Source organism: Cibotium barometz, chromosome 58 (genome assembly GCF_041138505.1).
Source record: "Cibotium barometz isolate CiBa-2024 chromosome 58, ASM4113850v1, whole genome shotgun sequence".
NCBI lineage: Eukaryota > Viridiplantae > Streptophyta > Polypodiopsida > Cyatheales > Cibotiaceae > Cibotium > Cibotium barometz.
In genome coordinates this window covers 15805734-15813878 of record NC_141103.1, presented here as the reverse complement: position 1 = coordinate 15813878, position 8145 = coordinate 15805734, and positions in this window count along the sequence as shown.

Below are 8145 nucleotides of genomic sequence, written 5' to 3'. Positions count from 1 at the left end.
CGAAAGACCATAGCAATCTAACCTTCTCTTCTAAGAGATTAGATGAGAATGAAGGGATATATACATCTCAAGCTCTAGGATTACCTTGATGCTACTTGCTGCCTTCTTACGGTTTTTCCCTGTGTAGAGACCCTGACAGAAGCAGCAAATTGTTTTGGCCATAACTCTCTGATAAGAACTCAGAATATGGTTGTATAACCAGTCAAAAGAACCAGAAGCTATCTAGTGTACAAGCCACTGCAGGTGGAATAGGCAAAAACGTATGTACATAGCTGCAAACGAAGACATATCTTGTATTAAAAAAACCACAACATGTTTGGTGATGTCCCTACACCATAATATGCAATTATGGTATTTTTCTATATCTCTTCACATAATCTACGAGCAAGAGCCTTCCTTGCTTTTTTTGTTGGTGTTCACGTTTTCTTCAATCAAACTACTCTGTAGGACTTTTAACAATGGGCTATTTTTGGGTTTTCTTTGAGTCTTTGCCTTCAATCTGCAAGGTCTCATGGTTTGAATCTTCCTCCCTGAACCTTATCAAACAGTGCTTGCTAAAATCATCAAGCTCTCAATGATTTCTTATGCCATTTGCAAGTGCATAGGTAGAATAGGTGAGATGCTATGCTGCCCTTGAGCATTGTTTACCTAGATAGTAGCCAAAAATATTCATAGCACTTACTCTCTCAATATAGCTAGTAGGGATTACACTTCCTCCAATGAAATGAGATAAGATTTTGAATAAAATAATAGAAGATTCCCTCTCATTGCTAAGTAGCTTGTTAGACCAAAAGCTTTATAGCCGACAATTTGTTAATGTAATGAAATAAAGCTACATCTCTTTCATGTCCTCTTTCTCATTCTCGAGATGATATAAGCAAGAAGTCATCCTCTTCAACAAGAAACAACTAAAATGAAAAACACTTCTGAAAATATAGATTCACAAGAAAATAACATTCCAATGATAATTTTCACATTACATGCATATTTTCATCCAATTGTAATTGTTTGTTAGTTCACAAGTTTATGGTATTATTAGCTTTATCTTCCTTTTCTTCCTTCTTTTTGTTGCTCTTGCCAAGTTGGTCAAATCGAAATTGTTGTTGGACTTGGTGAAACATTGCATCATCCATCTCTTCTATCTCTTCAAACTTGGAACCCTCACTGAGAGATGCCCGAAGATTTGTTGTATATCACTGAGAAGAACATACTCTAAATCTTTAATCCTGAAAGATGGAAGCAAAGGAATAGCATGATTGCAACTTTGAATATGCAATGACCCAATGTCCTCAACCATGTTTAGTGTTTCTGACTTAAGACCAATTAGATCTAGAGCAACAACCTCCTCTTCTTCTTTGTGTGATTGAATTCCTCTCTAGATCATCAATCTCTTTTAACAGATGTGAGGGGATTCAATACTAGATTCCTACTCCTCTTCATAATCCTCATACTGGCACCAAAGAAAAATTCCAAAAGCAAGGTTTTCTTCTAAAAGCTTGCACCTCCTTAGATGAAAGCCACGTTTTTCTTTGATTGTCTGTGGAAAAACTGAGTATCTTTTTTATCTTGGTCCATTGCAAGGATCTTGCTTTACTGTGAAAGAGGGAAGATTCTAGCTATGCCTGAGAGAAACAATAACTCCCACTGTGATGACCTCCATGTGGATGTAGGGAGAAGGAAACTGGTTGGAGAAGCAAACAACCTCAGAAGCTTTGGGGCTAGTAGCAGATAGGATTCCAGATAAAGTAGTGGGGCTAGTAGTAGATGAAGAAGAACACATGGTCTTGGAGAATTTGTACCCCCAAATTAGGTAGGAATATAGAGAGATATATAGGCTCTATAACCTCCTCTTAAGCTTGTAAGGGTATCCATGCACCCTTCTTCCTCATCCACCACTCATAACAGAAACGAGTACACAAAGTGGTACGAGCTTGCGAATCGAAAGGAGACACTGGAATGCAGTGCATTGCACCTAAAAATCTCTCCTTTGTGCTCCCCCTCTACAATGTCCCACCCTTGACCAAGAAAATTGACAATCTCTTCATACCACCTTGCACATGCACATTGTTGGCGTTCATGTGCAAGTAATGGCCCGAAACATGTGGGCCAACACATGCACAGGGCATGCCCAGCTAAGACCAATTGATCTTGAGGCCTTTGTGTACTTCAAAGAAGAATGTATATCATTGGCCATCTTTGCTTTAAGAGCAGCAATAGTCTAAACTTTAGGCATTGGCCATTCAGCACTAGAGAGGGGACCTCTTCAAGCTTACCAAACCCGTTGACCTATGTCAAGACTACATTGAGTGTAGAAGAAAATCCTTTGACTAGCAAGGTCAGAAGGGGCACTGTCAGAGAATACACCATCCCCAATGTGCACGTGTACGTCATAGAATGTTCCTCTTAGGCTCCTTATGGGCTGCTCCTCAATGATATTGGAAGGGAAAATATCTGAAAATGAGGAAACTGCCAATAAAGTTCAAAAGAACAGTTCAAATACCATGTACATTAACATACCAAAGTGAAAGCATACAGTTGTGAGGGAAAGGAGGACTATGACAATCTAGGCTCAAAGAAATTTTTGATGCCAAGTACACATGTTGCACTAGGGCCACCAATCTATCATGCCTTATTTCCTTGAATCCTAGTAGGCACCCCTTCCAATGGTGCTCAACCACGTCTCGATGCCAAACTCGATGTGGTCCAGTGGCACTGGGCTGCAAATACACCCAATCTCTCTTTTGAAATTGTTTTTCAACCCAAGCACCGTGTTCATCCCTAGTACTGTGCATGAGCAAAGTCCCAACCTCGCCCTTGGTCTTCTCCTTATCGACAAAGATGCACTACCCTCCATAGTGTGTTCTGCTAGAAAGGTTTTAGGGGGGGGAGAGAAAGAAGGAAGGTTGCATAATATAGATTAGAGGTTGTTGGGAAGAGGGAGGTAGATGTGGGTGTGAGGAGATTCGAATGTGTGCATACGCGCGTGATAGAGATAAAGAACACTGCAAATCTCAACATAGTAGAGAGAAGGAAGGGAGGGAGGGAGAGAAAGAGAGAGAGGGGGGGTTGCACAATAGAGAGATAGGTTGAAGATCTACTTACATTATAGAGAGAGAGAGAGAGAGGGAGAAGGTTGCATAGTAGAGAGAGAGAGACAAGAGAGAGAGAGAAATAGAGAGAGAGAAAGAGAAGGTTGCACAGTAGAGAGAGAATGAGCTATGGAGATTTGAGGTTTGGGGTGATGAGGATGATGTTGGAGAGAAGAATAATGTATAGGGAGAGAAATTTGAGCTGAAAAAACAAGTTTTTTAATATAATATGGTTTGGGTTGGGTTTTGAGTGCACTTTTGATGTTTTTTTGAAAAATCCAAATTTTTAGGGTTCTTTGACCCACGAGAATGATGGGGCTAAAATTGGTGGATCCCTCTACTTTTTAGAAGCTACCCCCATGCTTTATGGCACTCTCCTACTTTTTTCACTCCACCTCCCTAATTTATGAAGGTCACTCCCTACTTTTTGAACCCCACAAATGTAGTAATGAGGGAGACAAGCCTAGTTGCCCCCTACTTTTGGAGGAGACCAAATGTGCACACTCCTCTCTTCCTATTGGTCCATTTCTCTAATGAAGGTCATTAGCAAAGGGCCCAAAAGATGTCCAAAGGTTTCCTAATTACCAAGATTGAGTGATGAGAGATTGGGTGCCAAATCAATCACTTAGTCAACCCTTAAAGTTTCCTTTTTTGAATTATACGTGATTAAGAAAGAAAGACAATAATGGAAAAAAACATTTGAGTGAAGAGACATGCATAGATGGCACTCCAAACTGTGATTAGCTTGTTTGTTGTGATGGAATAATGGTACTAGCGGATCTAAAGGGGGATCGTATTCTTAAAATTCCCTTAACCCAAGTCTATTTTTGAATTTTCCATGGTGGGAATTATTGAGAAATTGGTGTTTTAGTATGTGTGTTTTGCTTACAAGATGTAACATGCTTTTGCTACACTAAAGCTGCATGTAATAAAGTAGAAGAAGCTTTATTAGAGATTGGATTACATCAAGTCCAAGTGAAAACAAAGAAGGATGAGAAAAAATCTATGAAAATGGAAATTTACCATGTAAACCATGTTTTGGTGGATAAAAGGCAAGGAAATTTCTTTCTACACCAAAGAATGAAAGCGATGAAGTGTTAGTGTGACAATCACAGAAGTATGATAGATGGAAGAAGTTGCATATGGTTGTTTTTGATCAATGTAGTAATGGAGGAATGACACGATTAGCAAGGCAAATGTGTGGATTTCACTTAATAAGTTGGCACCTTAGATGCAAAATATGACCTTCACATTGGATGATGCAAAAGAATTTACATTAGGTTATTACTACATTTTACGAGTTAGTGGTAGAAGCTTGGACTTTAAGGTAGCATTACACATCACATGGTAAAAGTCATTCTAAATCTAGTATTGTAAATGTATACATTTTTTGTGTGTTTTTATTATGCATATATTGATTGGGAATATAGTATATCTTGGAGGGTCACAACCCACAATTTGTTAATGAAGGAAGTTTGGCAATATGGTCTACACAGAGCATGGAGCCATCATATTGGAAAAGCTCGATGCAGATTTCGAAAGGCAATGGCTTGTGGTGGTTGAATACATGATGCTAATCCCTAAGAAAATTGCTCAATTTGTGGTACAAGGAGATAGAGATAAGGTATGAGGAGAAGATGTGAAAGTCCATACCTTCCTATCAATAGGGTATCTAACCCTCGTGGACCTACGTGCATGAGGGTATCTAACCTTCATGGTCCTATGTACATACACCAGGAGTAACTAACACAATCCCAAGCTCCCTAGGCTCTTCTCAGAGCCACTAGAGTCACCATCCACATATGAGTGACCTGCTGATAGATCATGCACAAAAGCTTGATCTACCTTTTCCTTCCCTTTACTAATATATGTGTATCTTTCCTCAACCTACCTAACCATGGACTAACATTGGATCCACTACTAGAGGACTCTCTAGGTCCACTAAGCACTTGTGATTTTGTTGCTTTACATGTGGAGAAAAATCTTTATTAATTCTTGCATTTGCATATTCTGTTGCCTTCACTGGTGCATACGGACAACTCGTCTCATCAAGATAACATCTCTACTTACTCACATCTTAAGAGTGGTAGGATTTTAACATCTATAACCGTTATGCTCCAAAGCATAACCAATGAAGATGCATTTCTCTGCCTTTGGATCTAACTTTGTTCTCACTTCATAAAGACCATGCACATATGTATACACATATGCAATTATACACCTGAACACTTTAAAGTGATACACATCTAGTTTTATGCTTGTCAACTTCTATACAGGTATCAGACCATGAATAGTTGTAGTGGGATTCATGTTCATAATATGTAAAAATACCAGTAGTAGTTAGTAACTGCTGCTTGTGCCCAGAAAAATTCTCGCATATTCTTTTCAAACATCAAGGTACATGCCATTTCTATAATATGCCTATTTTTCCTTTCTGCAATACTATTCTATTGTGGAGTGTATCCATATGTAAACTATCTCTTGATGGGCCTTCTTTCTAAAGAAATCACTAATTTCAAAAAATACTCTCCCCCACCATTTAATCTCCGGTATTTTACTTTCATGACTTTTGCAAGGCTTTAAATCTCAAAAAGTGAGCAAACCCCTCACTTTTCTCCTTCCTGAAATAAACCCATGCTTTCCATTAGGGAAAATCAAAATTCATTTTGGGGCCCTCTAAGGAATTCTTTATTTTTGTATTTATTTGATGTTAAGAATGTGTAAAAGTGAAAAACAAGATCCAAAAGAAACATTATAATATCCCCACATATTGAAAAGGTGAATCTATTTAGATCCCTGAGCATTTAAGATGGAATATATAACACTAACTATGTTACACATCATATTGACAAACACTAGCTACTATACACACCATACTGAAGGTATTTTCTATTTAATATCAAACATTAAATTCATCAAATTTTATTTTGGAGGGTAACAAACAAGTTTTGTACCATTAGTCCTTATTTGGTATGATAAAAGGTCTTGTTTATATCAGTAGACAACCAAAAAAATGGAAGGTGGTGAACTTGCAACCGGAAGAGGCTTTATAATCTTCGTATATAAATCTTGAAGATGATTATGCTCCAGTTCACACAAAAGGAGAAAGTGTCAAGGCATTGGTGCTATGGAGAGAGAGAACCTGAGGTCATTAGGAATGCACCATATTGATCTATGGTGTGATGGCTCAAATTATCCCAAATGCCCAATCAGAAAATCCACTCCCTTTTTTTTCAATCTAACATCACCCTTAATATTTGTAGGAGATGGTTACAAAGGGCTACTTGGATACATATCAGGTCACTTGGTAGTTGTAGATGTGTAGAAACGCTTATATCAACAAGAAGCAATAGACAAAGCATGAAAGATTACTAAGTGTTCAAAGTTAAAGGAACTAAAAGTGAGATGCAAGAATTACAAAAGAAAAAAGAGGAACTGGAAAAAAGCAAGAAGTAAAGAAACTCTATTAGGCGAAAGACAAAGAAAGAAGAAAGTTCGTAATCTTACAGAATTAAAAGCACACAATGGAGGATGTAAGTGTAGAGTGCGATAGGCAAGGTTAGAATTACTACTAAGAATATTATTATTATTAAAATTACTTTTGAATCAGTAATAGATTAGTAAGATACTATTTTGTTAGATATTGATAACACAATTTATTCTTTAGGAAAAAATTATAACCAAGCAAAGAAAACATAAATCCTAATAAGCTTCCAGTCAAACAGATAAAAGGATTGGTACCTTCTAGTATTGCAAAGGACATGACTAAAGAGAAAAAGTATAAAAAGGTGAAAAGAAATGTTGTGCAACAATTTGTTGATAGCAACAAAGTTGATGTTTATACAATTCAGGAAGCATTAGATGAGAGTGGTGTTAATAGAAAGAGGTATACTTCTATTTTTAAAACTATATCCAGAAAAATACAAGATCGTCGAATCAAACGTGTGCTTCTGCCAACACCTGCAGAAGTATGGAGACTAAGAAGCCTCTTAAATCAGTAGTAGGTGGATGCATATATTGGACAATGTTTCCATATCAAAGGTTCTTTTGAAGGTATAAAAGGTAGTACAATGTACAATGCATAGAATAATAATTTCTTTGACTTATAATAACTTCAAAAAAGAATGGTGAAATTCTACTACGATATCATGTTTGAAGAATCTAAAGGTCTTCTTACGTTTGTGATCAAATTGGATGAATGTGAGATAGTAAAGGAAAAGAAGGTGGAATGCGTAATAACCACATTGGTGGAATAGGGCACTTAATCCACCCATGTGACAGAAGATAACCCAAAGTATTTCAATGTGCAATTGTAGAAAAATATGTGGTGGTTACTGAAGATCTACTTATGTCATTTGTATATTTACAGATTAAGGCAGAGGATTATGAGACACTAAATTGGGTGTTTCATCAAACTAAATGACCATCTATCATAATAATCAAGTACAACTTGTGCAAGGTATTGCATAATACTATGAAAGATCATGAAGCGGATGGCCTCGCAAGGAAAGTAAATTATAAAGTATGGTTATCTCTTAATCAATTATTTATATTTTGTGACAAACTTGCTTGGAAAAAAACTGATCATAAGGCATTTGAAGAACAATTGAAGATTTTTGGAAACAGCATAAAGGAGGCTTGGATAGATTGCAACATAACACATTAGATGGTAATAATATCAATCTGGACCTATTATGTCAATTACATTATAAATGTTTTAACCTTTGTTTTATTAATGCAACATATAATTTACAATCATCTACCTTACTTTGTAAAGAGGTATGGATGTCCTACAATTTGGTCAACACAAGGTATGAAAAAATTCCATTGTACAGCACACAATGCATTCTTTTAGAAGACAACATTCTAGAGGAATAAAGAAGGTAAATAGTATGAAAAAAGTTTTTTAATGGTTTTATAGAAACATATTATAATGACTTAACAGAAAATGAACTGTTGCAAGCTCACAAGTATTGTTGGCATTCAAAATTACTCAAAAAAAACATAGAAGAGAAACATTCAACAATTCTATAGCTGCACAAAAGCATGCAGAGAG